This window comes from Hylobates moloch, unplaced genomic scaffold (assembly GCF_009828535.3).
Source record: "Hylobates moloch isolate HMO894 unplaced genomic scaffold, HMol_V3 SCAFFOLD_26, whole genome shotgun sequence".
Classification (NCBI taxonomy): domain Eukaryota; kingdom Metazoa; phylum Chordata; class Mammalia; order Primates; family Hylobatidae; genus Hylobates; species Hylobates moloch.
Genome location: NW_026652301.1, coordinates 103,176 through 113,520, shown reverse-complemented (window position 1 = coordinate 113,520; position 10,345 = coordinate 103,176). Strand labels below are relative to the sequence as shown.

General features: G+C 44.2%; 1 protein-coding gene across 1 annotated transcript in view; it reads left to right on the top strand.

Moving 5' to 3' along the window:
• LOC116463124 (uronyl 2-sulfotransferase) overlaps positions 1-9,617 on the top strand; it is a 442,893-nt gene extending 433,276 nt beyond the window's left edge. The window contains exon 10 of the transcript XR_004246585.2: positions 9,600-9,617. The gene's annotated coding sequence lies outside the window, so the exon portion shown is untranslated. The remainder of the gene's footprint in view (positions 1-9,599) is intronic.
• Positions 9,618-10,345: the final 728 nt, after the last annotated feature.

The window sequence follows — 10,345 nt, the reverse complement described above, 5'->3', positions numbered from 1 at the left end:
AAAAAAAAAAAAAAAAAAGAGAAAACCCAAATAGCTAACTAGTATGTGAACAGATGCTCAACGTAGCTGGTAATGAAAACATGCAAAGTTTTAAAAAGACAGGCTTTACTGGCCTCTCCCCAGAACTTCCCAATCCTTGCCTGCTGAATGAAGTGGTAAATGAGTGAGTACACACTCTTTGAACAAGAGAACCACACGCCGGCTCCTCTGTCTACCTGTGCCTCTTCCAGTCCCAGGCAAGAGGCACAGCTAAATCTCAGGCCCCCTTTGGACTTGAGCGTCTCCCATCGTAACATCTCCAGCTGGATGTGATTGCGTTTTCTTCAACCTCTCCAAGTTATGGCTTGTACCACTCTAGGGGCACTCAGCATATGTTGCTTCCCTCTGTGGTTCTTTGTGTCTGTGTCCTACAGTTTACCCCCCAAGGACAGGAACTAAGTCGTAGTCATCTAGAATTCTCTGGAGTACTCGCATAATGTTTTGTGCATAACAGGAACCCAATAAATATTTATTGAATTGAATTTCATGGAAGTGCAGTACGTTAAGCTCCCAGTGAGTAGTCAGGAAACCATGGGAGCTTTGAAAATGAAGAAAAATTAGGTGGAAAAAAATTGACAAAGTTGGACTACATCAGCGCTTTCTGAAGTGTTCTCTACAGAACACAAATCCTATAAAATGCTACCTGAAGGAAGGGTCTTGGGTCAAATAATTTTGTGGAGCACCACATGATCTACTCCCACCCACCCAATCCTTTTGGGGACCGTAAGCAGTGGTGTGCTGGAGCTGGCTTGTTCCAGCTTGCAAAAGTCAATTGTTAAATGTCTAGGAAGTTTGTGAGCCAATTGTTAAACATGGTCATTATTAAAAATTAAACTGTATAAACTTCCAATTAAATAAACTCTATTAAAAAGGCAATGATTACAGAACACAATACTTCCTAATTAATTTACCACCTTTTCCTGTTAGGTGTGCTCTTGTTTATGTCTATTGCACTGTCTTGTGAGTGCTGGGTAATGTGTGCTGCTATGTATCTCTCCCCAGCTTCACAATCATTGATATGTTGGTAGCTGGATATTGGCTGTAGTGGGAATATTTACACCACAGAAATCAGCAGCTGCTGCAAAAGCAGGGCTTTTTCTCCAAAGAACTGGTGGTTAAGCATTTAGCGGCATATTCCTAGCCCCAAACATGTCGGTCTGTTAAACAAAGCATGGTGGCTCACGCCTGTAATCCCAGCACTTTGGGAGGCCAAGGCAGGTGGATCACCTGAGGTCAGGAGTTCGAGACCAGCCTGGCCAACATGGTGAAACCCTGTCACTACTAAAAGTACAAAAATTAGCCAGGTGTGATGGTGGGCGCCTATAATCCCCGCTACTCAGGAGGCTGAGGCAGGAGAATCACTTGAAGCCAGGGGGCAGAGGTTGCAGTGAGCTGAGATCTTACCACTTCACTCCAGCCTGGGCAACAGAGCAAAACTCTGTCAAAAAAAAAAGAAAGACAGACAGAAAGAGAGAGAGAGAGAGAGAAAGAAACTTCTGATCTCCTGATAGCCCTACAGAAAACACACCCGTTTAACTGTATAAGTGACTGTTCTGAACTTTATCTGATCATGAAATTATTTTAATGCATAACATCTACCAACATCTTAAGACATATACTTTGGGAAAAACTGGACTAGCTAATCGCTAAGGCCCTTCCTAGTTCTTGCAATATATGAAAATGACAAGCCTTCACATACAAACTTATCAACCTCCTTTCTTAGATTTTCAAGGTATTAAGAGGTGGATATGAGTTAATCAACCTTCTTGTTAAAAACAAACTCAAAATAAATTTAAAGGATTTTTACTTCCTAGGAAATATTATTGATTGATCTTTGTTCCTCAGTTCCAAGCAATTTGATTAAGGGCAAAACATTACGTGGAAAGATTTTATTTACATTCCATCACTGAGCAAGGAAATCAATGTCTCTAAATGTCTTTTTCTTCATCTGTAAAGTGGGATACATTATAGGATTTTTGAGAAAGCAGCCCAAGATTATGCATGAAGAATTACTTGGCTAGCTGTCCAGTTTTTACATATAAAAGGAAATATGATTCAGGTGTTTCTCTCTGAAAGTGGTGTGATAAATATGGTTCATAAACAATCTTTAGCTTAGTTTGCCAAATCTCAGAAGCCTTCTCCCAAATGCCTGTAGCAAAGTGGATAAAGTCTTGGCTCAGACTCCAAAGTAACCTAACCGTGCTCCACTGTGACAGCTCAAATGTGATTGTTAAGATGTCTCCTTGCTTTATGGCTCAGCTCACAGGAAACTACAGTTATGTTTTCAAAAGATACAATCAAAGCCAATTGTATCCAGACTGATAGTAAATGGGAATGAGGCCGGGTGGTCCCAGTGCAGATGGAATTTGTGGTAGAGTGTTTTCAAGAAGTGGCCCTTGTAATTGCAAGTCATTATGGTTCAGAGCCCACATGCAATCTGATTTGAGCCCAAGAGGTGATTTTTATCTCTCAGGTCAAATTAATGTGGCATAGATCCACTTTGGAATATTGATTTCATAAACATAGACATTTTCATTTTTGCTAACGGTCTAGAAATGTTAACCTGCCTCTGAAGAGGTAACTATTCAAAGGTGAGGATGAGGAGGGGGAAGAAAGGAAGGAGGAAAATCTTGCTTGCTTGCTTTCTCTCTTTGATCCCTAAGCACGTAAAAGGATGGCAGAATGCCCGGCATATGCTTCCTGCTTTTGCTGGCCTACACCCAAGGATCTGGGGTCTTCAGCAAGTCCTGAGGGCTGCAGTGCAGCTCTCCTGCTGCTGTTGCCTGTAGTGGTTATCTGAGCATTTAACAACCAGGACAGCACAGGCGCCGAAGGACCATGATGGGCACCGGCCAGGGCTCTGCACGCAGCATCCTGGAGGCCTGGCCTGGGCCAGGTGTCCCCGCAGAGAAAACTGGGTGCTTGGAGTGACAGGGACCCCTGGAAAAGGCTGAGGACAACATCAAATTACCAACCCATGTGGACCTATTTCCATATTTTAACAACTGACATGAGCATACAGAGCATACTGGCTGAATGTCAGCCTTGCCTGCCTGCACCCCACCTTAGTAACACATTTTCCAGTTTTTTGACTCTGCCCATGTAGAATGATCCAGGTATGGGCAGCCATGGGATCACCAGTGTACAGTAATAATGCAATGGCCAGCTATGTCTTGCTTAGGAATAAAAAGGGACACTGGTATTTATCTACCACTCATTTATGCACCAGACATGGTGCTCAGTTTTCATGATTATCTTACTTAATCCTCAAAATAATCCTATTGGATAAGTATTATCATACTTATAGATGGAGAAAATGGATAAATATTATCACCTTCATATTATAGGTAGACCCTTATATCATAGATGGTCAAGTTTACTAATCCAAATTCACACAACTAAAAATTGGTAGAACCAAAGTGTCTGTATGAGTCTGTCTGGCTATTTCTACTGTACTAGATGGGGTAGTGGTTGAGCATAGGCCCTGAAGCCACACTGCCTGGATTTCGAGATTATCTCCGCCACTCAGCTAGCTATGTGAGCTTAGGCAAGTTACTCAACATCTCTATGCCTCAGTCTCCATATATATATATATATATATATATATATATATATATATATATGTATATATTTATATATACATATATATATATATTTTTTGAGACCGAGTCTCGCTCTGTCACCCAGGCTAGAGTGCAGTGGTAAAATCTCGGCTCACTGCAACCTCCGCCTCCCGGGTTCAAGTGATTCTTCTGCCTCAACCTCCTGAGTAGCTGGGATTACAGGCACACACCACCATGCCCAGCTAATTTTTATATTTTTAGTAGAAATGGGGTTTCACCATGTTGGTCAGGCTGGTCTCGAACTCCTGACCTTGTGATCTGCCTGCCTCAGCCTCCCAAAGTGCTGGGATTACAGGCACGAGCCACCGTGCCTGTCCCTGTTCCTATATTTAAAATGGGAATAAGAGTATTTTCCTCAAAGTTTTGTTGGAGGATTAAATACATTGTAAAGTCCTTGGAACAGTCCTGGCATATAGTAATCATTCAATAAATCTTAGACTTTTCTTGTCCTTGCATCTCTCAGGATGGCCACCCAAGCCCAGCCCATTTATGGCCTGGATCGCTCCAGGTCAATGGATCTCCAATCTCCTTGTTAATGTCACCTCCTTTCTGCTCCCAAGCCAAATATTGGACATTTAAGAAAATCAATTCTTCAGCTTTCACTGTAGCCTTAAATACATAATTTTAAGACAGTATTGGGCTCTTTTGTGACCTGGTAACTAAGTTTTTACTTTTATTTTGTTTAATGACTTACTTATCACCCACACAATGTCTCTAATACTAAGAGAGAGAGGAGAACAGTCAGGGGGTGACCTAGGACTATGGGGACATGACTGGGGCAGGGCACTGGCTCATGAGATTTTTTTGGAACTGAATGTTTTAACAGACTTTGTTACTATTTAGGTATGGTGAGGCCAACAGATCGAGAGACAATCGCCATTAAAAAGGTAGTTTGTTACTCATAGTTCCCAAGGGGAGGGGGCACAGCACCATGAGGGCCACACGGGGATGTACCAGGGACCATCAGGAGGCAGAGGGAGCAGAGAAACTACAGGCAAGAGCCTCGACTGTGGTTTCTGTGGGAAGGAACAAGCAAGACGGGGTAAGCTAGTTAGGATCAGATGGTTTGAATTATTTCAGTGGGCTCTGGGAAGAGGGTCTGTCCCTAGTTGTCTAGTACCTGGGCCTGGGGGGGAGTAGGGCAGATGGGTAGTGACTCAGAGTATGAGAGCCCAGCAAAGAAGGTGGTTGGGGTGTGGACTCTAGGTTGGTTGGTTTGTATTTGAAAATTGTGCCCTTGGGCGGGTTGTTTACTATCCCTAGGAATTGGCTAACCCTGAAAGGGGCAGTCCCTCCAGGGGACGCAAGGCTCCAGATGTCAAAGCATCAGCATACAGAAAATAAAAGCCACGGTTCACACACTGAAGCACAGGGCACTACTGGGGTCCTATGGGAGAGGAAGGGGAGACTCCAGAAAGGCACGTGCACGTGAATGACCCCAGCTCCATAGAAGCACCTGAGTGGGTCTCTCCATCTGACTCCTGTCCTCCCTTTTCACCCCCATCTCCAATGGGGGGCCTCCATGAACTCGCATTTCCAGCTGTCAGCCCTCCCTTCCCCATTGTCTGTCTCTTGCTACGCCTGCTCACCTCTTCCTATCTTCTCCACAAACACCTGATTGTCAAGTCTCCAGGCTCTTCTGGTTGAGCCCTAGAAAACCTTGCTTTTCCGTCCTCGCTTCCCCAGAACCCAGCAACTCTGTCATACTTAAACCCTTTCCACCAGCTTATACAAACAGGCCTTTTACAGAATACCCACTGGCAGCAAAGACATATACAAAGCCACAATGGGGTATATTCAGCAGTCAAATATGAACTTCTGGGTGTGGGCTTACATCTCAATGAGCTTTGTAAAAACGAGTGATCTGTGCCCTCCTAAAAGGGCAGGGCCAGGGCAGAGTTCTGAAGCTGACCAGGCTCAGCTTTCGGGAAAATTGCCTAAATGCTTTCTGAGTATAGCTGAGCACCACTGAGTCATCTCTGTGCCACTCCAGCATGGTCAGAAGTGCCGGGGCACACCGAAAGGGCAGTTGCAGCTGCCCAGAGGGGCCATTTGTATTCCTCCCTTCATGGGCTGGCAAGCTGTGTGTGAACCACTTACTAAGTCACCTGGGGGAAGAATAGTGACTTAGGGTATGGGTAACAAGCAGGTTCCGTAGATTGTGGGCCTGTAGGAGGTCTGTCTACTAGAAGCCAGTTATACATGGGTGACTAAAGTGCAGTCAAGTTCCCCTCCCATTGACACTTTACAAACCAACACAAAGCCCTACGTCTAAAGCCATCAGATTTCCCAACTGAAGGTACCATTCAAAAGTTCTGTTTTAGGATTGGGGAAGTTTCTGGGAAGTTCCTTCAGCAAGAAGCTTTAATTCTAGTAAGTCAAAGTGTACAGAAATGAGATAAACATGAGTGTAATTACGTAATTGTTTTCTCATTGAGAAACCTTCCCATGTGAGATATTTCAAACCACTTTGGACAAGGCAAAATTTCCTTCTATGATTTTTTTTTTTAAAAGACCTGATACAAAAAGACCTATCAGAGAAATGGTACAAGAATTGGCCTTTGAAATTCTGTTGTTTTTAATAGTGTTATTTCAGCATATGTACACAATATTTTATTTTAAATTTTACAATAAAACATGCATTTAAACACATCTGCAGTAAAAAAGCCAAAATTGTCAGCAGTTATTACACAATTCAGACTTTTAGAATTGATTTTTTTCTCCTGTTTCTCTCAGAGTATTTGTAAAATATGATGTCCAAGTGCCTGAGCTTTTCTGAACATTATCATATAATTTCTGCTTCTCCTGAACACATTAATTTCCTCTCTGTGCCCTCTGCCCACGCCATTTAACCTGCCAGGAAAGACCCCTCCCCTGCCTGCGTCAACCTCCAACTCACCCCCTTGGTCAAGCCCTACATCTCTGACCCTCGCAGCCTGAAGTAATGGCTATCCCCTTCCAATGCAGAGCAATTACTGCTGATGGGATGGCCTTGGCAATTAGCCCAGGATCCCCATGAAATAGCTCTTCCATTGCTCTCTATTAAAATGTCACTCAAACACTTTACTGGCGTTTGGTTCTCCCCTGAGTTAAATCTTATCTGCCCAACTGGACTGCACTGTTACTTTACTATTTTTTTGTGTCCCTCGGAAAGCCCAGCAGAGTCACCCTAGGAGGTGATGTCATTGCCGTGAGGTCTTGTTTTTGCCCTTTCACCCTTTGCCATTTTCTGAGTCCACATACAGTTTCATTAAATGCTAGATGTTTGACTTCTTTCTGGTAACCTGAAACTCTCAGTTCTGTTGGTTTTGGAACCTGGAAGACATGTCAACTGTGCTGCACACAACTTTCTTTAAAATGGGCAGATTAGAAGATTTGAGTAAACAAGTTCTTGTCTATTAATGACTTCAGAAAACGTACAGACCTGTATGTTATGTCTTCATCAGTTTTACCTCTCAAATAGGTGGGACTTATATTTCCACATCCGGTCATCATCAAGCTTTCTCGTGCAGCCAGGGAAACCGAAACACTTCCATAGCTGTGATCCAATGACAGCAAGTGGGATGCTATTGAGCTGCTGAGGCTGAATTACCCCTATCCATCTCATATCCAGAAACATTAGAGGGCTCAGCTAACTGCGCTAATTTGTAATATACCAGGGAGACCCAATCTGTGAAAAGGTGAGAAAGATTTTTATTTTATTGCCAGAGTTGAAACCAGACCTGAGTGGTACTTAAAATTTCAGTTACGTGAGGAGATTGGTTTCTTTACACTTGATGAGGTCTCTTACATCTCTGAGTTGGAATACATTCAGCAAAGGAGATCCATGAGCCATACGTTGGCGGCCTCTACTCATTATGAAACAATGTGTGCCTCTGCAGCTTAAAAGCAAACAAACAAGCTTAAATCCCCACTCTCCTGGGTTTCATATGTGGGGACAGTGCTACGGTGAGTGTCCTGAGAACAAACACTACGAGCCTTTCTCAACCAGCAAGCAGTGCCATATACAATTGCAAGAGTTGCCTGTAAGGATGTTGAGAATTTCTCTAGGTTCCCTGTTCCCAACCTGGTGAGTCCTTCATCCTAGAAGAACCAAGGACAGCCTCTTTGCTCTGTTTGGAGAAGCCTCAAGAAGTCTCAGTGGCCAGCAGTCAAGTTTCAAATGCCACCATTGCAGATGGGGGCCTTGGGGTTAGAGCACCACTCCTGGGCACAAACACACATTTATGTCCAACCCTGGACCAGGAGAAATCGCAGAACCAGCATCCCAGGCCTGACCCTCACAAGGCCTGGCCTGGAGCCTGCCTTGGACAGAGGACCCAAGCCACTCTGAATCTCTCCACAGCCATGTCTCTTAGTCAGCCCGGCTGCTGTAATGAAATGCCAGACTCTGGGTGGTTTAAACAACAGATACTTGTTTTTGCATGATCTAGAGGCCATAAGTCTGAGATCAAAGTGCCAGCAGATTCAATTCTTCATGAGGGCACACCTCCTGGCTTATAGATGGATGGCTACCTTCCTGCCATGTCCCAATATGGTCTAGAGAAAGAGACAGGAAGAAAGAACAAGAGTACATGCTTCGATCTCTCGAACTCTTCTTATAAGAGCTCTAATCGATCCCTTCTTAGGGCCTTCCCCTCATGACCTCATCTAAACCTAAAGACTCCACTTCCAAAGGCCATCATATCGGGAGTTAGGGCTTCAATATATGAATTTTGGAGGGACACATTCATTCCACAACAGCATGTGAACTAGGTAACATGACGAGAATGGGTCAGTTCATGCTGGACCACAAAGCTGAAGGGTCATGAGGCAGAATTGGGCCTGGAAGACCCAAGTCCAGAACAAGCTGCAGCTGGAGTGGGGGAGGGGAGACAGGGAGCAGAACTGAAATCAATGAATAGAGATTGGAAGCCACTTTTGCTGTGAGGTGAGAAAAAAACCATACTCCGAATCTGGTTAAGGAAAGAGCATAAGAATGCATTTCCACAACTGTGACTGCTGAAGTCCCCAGGACCTCCTGAAATCAGTAATCTTCTTCCAGCTCCAGCACGCACGAGGACAGACTCTGCCAGGCTCCTGCCCTAGGATGTTAACGACTTATTTTTTAGGTGTGTATTCCTATCATAGGCTTCCCTTTCCCTGAGTTTGTCTAACTCAAGGCTGACTGGTACAGTCACAGGGGGCAAGTAACATCTGAAAGGCCATCCCCCAGCTGAGCAAGCTGAGGGCACATCCCTAGAGAAAGGGGCTGTTATGGGTTCAATTGTGTTCCCCAAAAAGGTATGTTGCATCTTAACCCTTGGAACCTATGAATGTGACCTTATTTGGAAATAGGGTCTTTGCAGATATTTTTAAGATGTAAATTAAGATGACATCATACTGCCCTAAGGAGGGCCTTTTATGCAATATGACTAGTGTCCTTACGAAGAGAAGAGACAGAAGCACAGAGACACACGGGGAGACAGTCATGTAAAGATGGAGGCAGACAGGGGAGCAATGCAGCTGCAAGCCAAGGAACACTAAGGATTGCTGGCAATCCCCAAAGCCAGAAGAAAGCCAGGGAACAGTTTCTCCCCTAGACCCTTCAGAGAGAGCATGGCCTTGCTGACACCTTGATTTCAGACTTCCGGCCGGAAAGAATAAAGACATGTTGTTTTAAGCCACCCAGTTTTTGGTAATTTCTTACAACATTCCTAGGAAACTAGCACAGGGATTTAGGTGTTTTTAGAGAGTGAATTCAGAAGAATCCCGGAACTCTGGGATTTGGCCAAAGAGGATGAATGTGAACAAGAGCTATAGCTGGAGACTTTGCATGTAGGGGTCTTGTGAAGATGCTCTCTGCCTGCCTGGGGCAGGGGAGGCAGGAGGAAAAGAGAAGTTAGAGGTTCCAATGCAATAACTCTCCACTGAATTTGTTGCCTCTCTTTCTAACAGTGATCACTGAAGTTCCAGGATGTCCAGTGAGTGAATACTGACTACAATCAAAGAAGAAGAGGGAGGAAGGAAAGGAGGTGAGGTGAGGCAGGGAGAAGCCTTTGCTCCAAGTATATAAAAAGACTGCTTATGGTTGATTTATTCAACCAAGATTTCGTGAATGCCTATAATGAGCTATGTGTTATACTAAGCACAGAGACTGCAAGGTTGAAAAGATGCAGTCCTTCCCCTTCAGCAGGTCACCATCTGGGTAAGGGGATGGGTAAGTCTACCTAGCAAATGTATTATAAGAGAGCAAACGCAAGTGCAGTCCTTGCAGCTACAAGGGGCTTCTCTTTGGGTGCTGAAGTTTGCAGGGTAAACTCTATGGAAGGGAAAAGTAAGCTGAGTCCTAAGGGAGCTGTGGAAGTTGGCCTGACAGATTGCTCAGTTGGAGGGTAGGACATTGAACCTACACCATGGAAAGGAAGGCAATAAAGACTGCAGCCCATGGAAAAGCCTGGAACCTCATACAAACAACATCTCAGATTCTGTCTCTGAGCTTACTCAAAGTCCTCGCTTTGCTGAAAGGTGCTCTGATAATCATGCTTTTTGTGTGTTCGGACTCGGTAAAGGACCCTTCTGCACGGGCCATCCCTCTGAAGTTACTAATCAGTGATTTGGTTTTATAGAATTTTGCACCTCTTTCTTAGATTTCATCACTCCATGGAAAGGAGCTCCACTTTCCAATGCTCTTACTAGGCACT